Here is a 6,912-nt window from a genome sequence, read left to right on the forward strand (position 1 = left end):
CATTAGTAACAATGTGATATAAAAAGGGGGGAAAAGAAGAAGAGTACTTAAATACGTATTTAAGAAAATATAAGAGTTTTTGCAGTCTCACTGATTCAGGTTGGTGTTGGCATAATGCTGTACTGTGTACCACCAAAGGCAGTGACTTTATTTTGCCACCAGGGGACAGCATCGACCAGGAAACTGGGGATGATTTGTGACAAATAAAGTAACATTGTGGATCTGAGGAGAATTGAGAAGTCTATAAAGATAAATACTTCATTCTGATAATGCTTTCAATATGAAATGTTTACGTGAAAAATAGTATTCCTATGCATTTCACTTCTCACAGTGAAGACCAAGTCCAGAGCAACACTGGGGGAGAAAAAAAAAAGTCCCACTTGATGTTAAATACCTGGACTGATTTTAAACAATGTTTATCTTGTTTCGCCATTTTGGTTCTATACACTGTACATTGATAACAATCTGTTGCACTTTGATAGAAATTTTTTAATATGGTGAAGCTCAAAAATAAACCGGACTTACCAGGGCAGTGCCAAAACCCTGCGGAATTCAGAAAGACCATATATCAGTCGGCACCATTTCGTTTCCAGGCTCAGGTCCAGTTCAGTTCAAGTCGAGGCCTTATCCAAAGTGGCTGATAGTGAAAACAGAGCAAATAAAGTCTTATATAAGACCAGAGATCAACGAGATGCAGCCTTTTCTGGCAGGTTCAGAGAAGACATTTAACATGATTTGCAGTTCTTGGGATGAAATAAATGAAGTATGCAATAAATTAAATACGGTCTAGTCAGAAAAAGTGCAGAAGTTCTGTTGTCAACTTCTGGTGTCACCTAGCCTATCTGAAAACCAAGATGACTGCCAACTGTCCTCTGTGCAACCTGCAAACTTAATCGGGAGGGGGGGATACAGTGATGAAGAGACTCAGTTGTCTACAGAGAGGTGAGGAAAGCAGAGGTGATTATAGTCTCTTTCACGGCTTGTTGCCTCTTGCAAATTACATTTACTGGGGAATGGCACCTGTGTTGATTGGTACACGATGGAAAACTCCCATAGAGGACTAAGGGAGCACATTTACACCCCATCTCACTTCCAGTCTGGTTTTTTTAAATTATCCTCAAATCCCCAACTGGCTTTTTTTTGGAAATCGAGCCAGAGAAAACTCTTGCACCAGTGAAAATAGAGATGAGAACAAGTGTATCTTCACAAATTCGTCAAAATCTGTGTTAATGAGCACCTCTTTGCCGAGATAATCCATCCACCTCACAGGTGTGGCATATCAAGATGCTGATCAGACAGCATGGGTATTGAACAGGTGTGCCTTAGGCTGGCCACAATAAAAGGCCACTCGAAAATGTGTTCCATCCAAAAGTTCCATCACACAGCTCTGGTGGATATTTCTGCAGTCAGCATGCCAATTGCACGCTCCCTCAAAACTTGCGACATCTGTGGCATTGTGCTGTGTGACGGAACTGCACATTTTCGAGTGGCCCTTTATTGTGGCCAGCCTTAGGCACACCTATGCAGTACCCAAGCTGTCTGATCAGCATCTTGATATGCCACACCTGTGAGGTGGATGTATTATCTTGGCAAAGGAGAAATGCTCACTAAGAGATATTGACAGATTTGTGAACAATATTTGAGAGAAATAGACCTTTTGTAGAGAAAGTCTATGAGTTCAGCTCATGATGAACGGGGGCAAAAGCAAAAGTGCTGCATTTATTGTTCAGTGTATATACTGAAACAAATTCAGTAGCACTGATCATTGCTGTAAGTCAACCAAGTATAGTTTAAGAAGTCTCTTGACTCAAGGTGCTGACAAATTTGATACACAGCAACAAGTAATACATTATGTCCAATGTGTATACTTTTGCTCTAATATGCTATAGAAAAAATACAATACAGTACCTTATATGTATTAAATGGTTGGTTGAAACACCATCTGAGATTTGCATCCCATCTTCAAGCAACAGTGTTAGACCTTCAACTTTGAATGCAATCTTTCCCTAACCTTAAGCAAGTACTTTTAGTTGCCTGAACTTAACCAGACCTGAACGATAGAATAGAGTCAGATCGAAAACACTAGTTTTTGTTATGGTGATATTTAATCATGAAGACTAGTTGATTCCCCTTAATAGAGTAAGGGGAAATGGGAGGCTGTTGTGTTTTGGGGGGGGAGGGGGGTTTGAGATTTTTTCAGGCATTTTTCACTTATTGGACAGTGACAGCTGCTGAGAGAGAGATGGAGGGCAGGAGAGAGAGGGGGTATGCAAATCTTATTTTCCTAGGTCACTAACCAGGTTATTATGACTGTATAAGGCTACTGTAAGGTCAACAAGAGGGTTTCCAACAACATATTACATTTTCCAATAATGGAGGCAGCAATCTGGACAATGAGATGCTTCAGTGGGAGCGCAGTGGATTTCAAACGAGTTCAGACTACATCTCCGCAACGTGTTATTTGCCATGTGGACAATACCTACTTCATCCCATAAATGCCATGACATCACACTGCCTCCATTTCTTTGTTTTCTTTTCCAAAAACAGACAGAGAAGGTGGGAGGAAGCAGGGAAGAAAGGCTCATGGATAAAGCACTAGTCATCCAAAAGGATATCGTTTCACGTTGTCAAAATCCCAGTGTTCTGTGAAGGGACATTTCTATATTTCACTGAGGTTTCGACAGGGGAAGCTAACAGGCATTTATGTTTGCTGTCAAAAACAGTTTTATCACCACTCTCTCACATCAGCTCGATTTTATTTCTTCCTCAGATCAAAATTTTCTCTCAGATAAAGCTGACAGATCTTAATGTTTATAGTTCTGCCAAGGAAGGAGCTGTGTTCAGTGACACAATGGTGAATCACACCAAATTTCATTTAATTTACTTAACATAACTATTAGTGTGATTTAGTGGGATGGAGCTTTTAGTTGTTCGTGTAGTTTTCCGATACAGAAATAATGGCATTTCTTGAATTAAATTTAGCACACGAAAATATCAAAATTTAGCATAACAGCTATATGCAAATAATTGTTACTGTCTGGCTTCACAGGAGCACCAGATGGTTGGGTTTGGTTTCACAGCATCAGCACAATTCACATGGTGTCAGACAGTGTAAGAAAAGCTGTCAGTCACAGAGGTACACACTGAAGTGCCTTTCAATAACCTTGCTCTACTTCTGTTAATATTTTGGCAAACATTGTGTTGTCTTAACTGGGGCAACACTCCAACAACAAGCTGGCTTGTTAAAGGATCAGTTTAACCAAATCCCAAAATAAAATGTCTCACTTACCAAATGAACCATGCAGATAGTTTTAGTTTAATGTACCAAGGTTTTGAATTTTAGACCACTGTTCCACTGCCCCAATAAAAATGAGGTAAACACAATGTGTTTATGCATCTCACAGTCTTGTTTTTTGAGAAACAATGTTCCCCTTGCTCTAGATAATGCACTGTGTGAACTGTTTCAGTTTAGCTTAATTGGTACCATTTCTTTGGTAGAAAGTAGTTCTAGTGGGTTACTGGTGGCCGGGACATTACGGGTCATGATCTTGCTGATCTTATAGTGAGCATATAACCCAGTCAACCAATTTGTGAGTATGGTATTTACTCAGCATTTGGACAACCTGCTCTACATGCAGATCCAATTAATGTAAGTTTCCCTTTCATTACCTCAATGATCCCACGGTTTTCTGTCTTTGCCTGTTTAACATCCCTCTTATCTCAACATGTACAAACTGAACTTGACCACTATTCATGCAGTGAGCCATCATAAGTGATCTCCAAGCAATTAACAACAAGTGTCCGTTCTGCACAATAATAATTCTGAGCCATGATTGGACTCGCTAAAGTGGGCTATAGGGAGCTGGAAGGGACAATCTGTACTGCAGCAAGCAGATGGCTTGGAGGAGGCCAAGGGCAGCAACACACACTGACAAATTAACACTCACATACATGCACAAGTGATGCAGAAGCATGAGGGCACTCACACATGCATGATGACCCCTCTGAGCCCCCACCACAACACCAATCACCCACTGACTGAAAATGAATAGATGAGTGGATCAACTGGGGATCACACAGACACACTTTCAGTCAACCTCCAGTGGCTCTGACCACATATCAGCCAAAAAATAACTTTCAGATGGGTAGTGAGTTGGCTTGGATCTCTGTTGATGCCTGTGGAATCACATTACAAAGGGCTCAACTTCATTTACTGCATACAAAAGATCAACGGCCAGGGAACAGGTTGCGTTCATTAAAGTGACACGTAACTCCTACAGGTATCCATGGAGATGGGACTCAAAAAAAAAAAAAAACCTAGAGAGTACAGGTGTACCATCATAGAAACAACAAACATGTGGTTAGGGTTAGTCACCAAAACTACTTGGTTAGGTTTAGGAAAAGATCATGGTTTGGGTTAAAATAGAATGCTACGTTATTAAGTCACAAGACTTAATAACATACGTTTTTAAAGTAGAAAAGAATAAACGTCAGTACTGACCTTTTTCATATGTTGCCATGTGTATTAGTGACAGACATCCAACTTTAGTTGGACCTTGAGGCTGCCAGGGTTGGTCATCAACCAACACAAACAGCTGGGGCACTAAAAGGAGAGCCTAAGCTGCAATGACTTGAAGACTTTTATGACATTGAACATTTCATCACTACTTTTGAGAGGTTGGCTGAGGTCTACAACTGGCCACAGCAAGAGTGGGCCATACGTCTGATCCCACTGTTGACTGGAAAGGCCAGAGGGGCCTTTGTGGCAATTATGGCTTGTTGAAAGCTGCAGTGCTGAAAAAGTATGAAATCAATAGAGAAACTTACCATCAACGATTCCGCTCTTATGAGACACCAGCTGAGGAGTCCCCCCAAGAACTGTATACTCGACTCACAGACTCTTTTTGCAAATGGGTCCAGTATTAATTCAAGAGTGTAGGGGGAAGTTGTGTGGAGTTATCACTAGGTCTAAGGCAAAGGAACCTTCACCTTTACCGGTGTTAGTGGATCCAGAGGTTGAGTCACATTCAAGAGTGCTACAGTCAGTTAGACCTGTTCCACCTTTGCGACTGCCTGAGTGGCTCAAGTCTGCACCAGTGGATGTAGGGAGTTCAGCTTTAGAGGCAGGTCCTGTAGAGAAGCAAATAACTGATACAGACAGCCACATGCCATCTAAGCAAGTTCCAGACCTAGTTGACACATTACATCTTCTGTAATTTTGTGAGGAGCAGATAGAAGCAGTGTCAGGAGTCACACAGGATGACAGGTTGGAGTCACGCAGAGAGCAGGTGTTGGAATGGGTAAGACTGAACAGTCAGAGCAGGATGTTGAGGCTCCAGGGCTAGCTGAGGAAGATGTTTCATTCCCCTGTAACCTTGCTCTTCAGCAGAAAAATTAATTATTAAGAGAGTGAGAACCACCCCTTACCACCCTCAGACTGATGGACTGGTTGAGCGATTCAAAAAAGCTTTGATTAGTATGCTTAAAAAGTTTGTGTCAGACACAGGAAAGGACTGGAATAAGTGGCTCCCATTTTTGCTTTTTGCTTACCATGAAGTTCCCCAGAGTTCTACAGGATTTTCCCCCTTTGAGCTCATCTATGGGCATCAGGTCAGATGTCCTCTGGATGTTATGCGTGAAATGTGGGAGGAGTCTGATCCACCAGAGACTATGAACATTATATCCTTTGTCCTAAAGATGCGGAAAACACTCATGAAAACCACATCCATGGCTCATGACAATCTACTGAAATCCCAGGCTAAACAGAAACAATGGTATGATCGTGCAGCCAGAAAAAGGAGCTTGGCAGTGGGTGAGCAGGTATTGTTACTTTTGCCAACATCAGAAAACAAATTGCTGGCAAAATGGCAAGGCCCTTATGAGGTCAAGCAGAAGATGGGTGAGGTGACTTACCAGATTTTCATGCCAGAGCGGAAACAACCACTTCAAACTTTTCACATTAATATTCTGAAGAAATGGGTTCCCCGGTAAGTTCCAGAGGCATCTGCACCCCATTCTCTTTTTGTTCGAGCTGTGGATGAAGAGGTGGATTTGGTGTAACAATATCTACCTACTGAAGAGGAGGAGAAGTAACTGGATCTCACTCACCTGTCAGATGGGAGGAGAAAGGAGCTGCTTGACATCTTGCCTCTCAACCTTTTTCCACAGACACCTGGAAGAACAGAGGTGGTATGCCATCATATCGTTTTAAAGGACCCAACTCCTCTCCGTCAACCAGTGCACAGAGTCCCAGAGCGTCTTTTGCCAGTTTTGAAAAAAGAGCTAGACATGATGAGGGAGATGGGAGTGATAGAGCCTTCTGTCAGTGAATGTAGCAGCCCAATAATTCTGGTGCCAAAGAAAGATACAACATTAAGATTCTGTTTGGACTTCAGAAAAGTCAATGGTGTTAGTAGATTGGACCTATACCCCATTCCCAGGGTTGATGATCTCATTGAGAGACTAGGCAATGCCAACTTCATCAGTACACTGGACCTATGTAAGGGGTACTGGCAGATCCCACTCAACAAAGAAAGCTCTTTTGGACACTTCCAGTTCACAGTGGTCCCCTTTGGCCTGCATGGGGCCCCTGCAACATTTCAGAAGATGATGGACAGGTTGCTGAAGGGCACAGAATGCGACGGCCTATTTAGATGATGTGGTGGTCTACAGTTCCAGCTGGGAGGATCACCTGTCTCATCTGAAGGAAGTGCTACGGAGAATTAATGATGCAGGCCTGACCATCCGCCCGGACAAATGTGCACTTGCCAAGCAAGAATCAAAATATCTGGGTTATGTGCTGGGCAAGGGAGGGATCAGACCTCAAGTTGGCAAGGTAGATGCTATCTTGTCAGCCGGAAGACCTAGAACGAAGTCGCAAGTCAAATCATTTCTGGGCTTGGTATAGGCGTT

This window comes from Micropterus dolomieu, linkage group LG19 (genome assembly GCF_021292245.1).
Source record: "Micropterus dolomieu isolate WLL.071019.BEF.003 ecotype Adirondacks linkage group LG19, ASM2129224v1, whole genome shotgun sequence".
Classification (NCBI taxonomy): Eukaryota; Metazoa; Chordata; class Actinopteri; order Centrarchiformes; family Centrarchidae; genus Micropterus; species Micropterus dolomieu.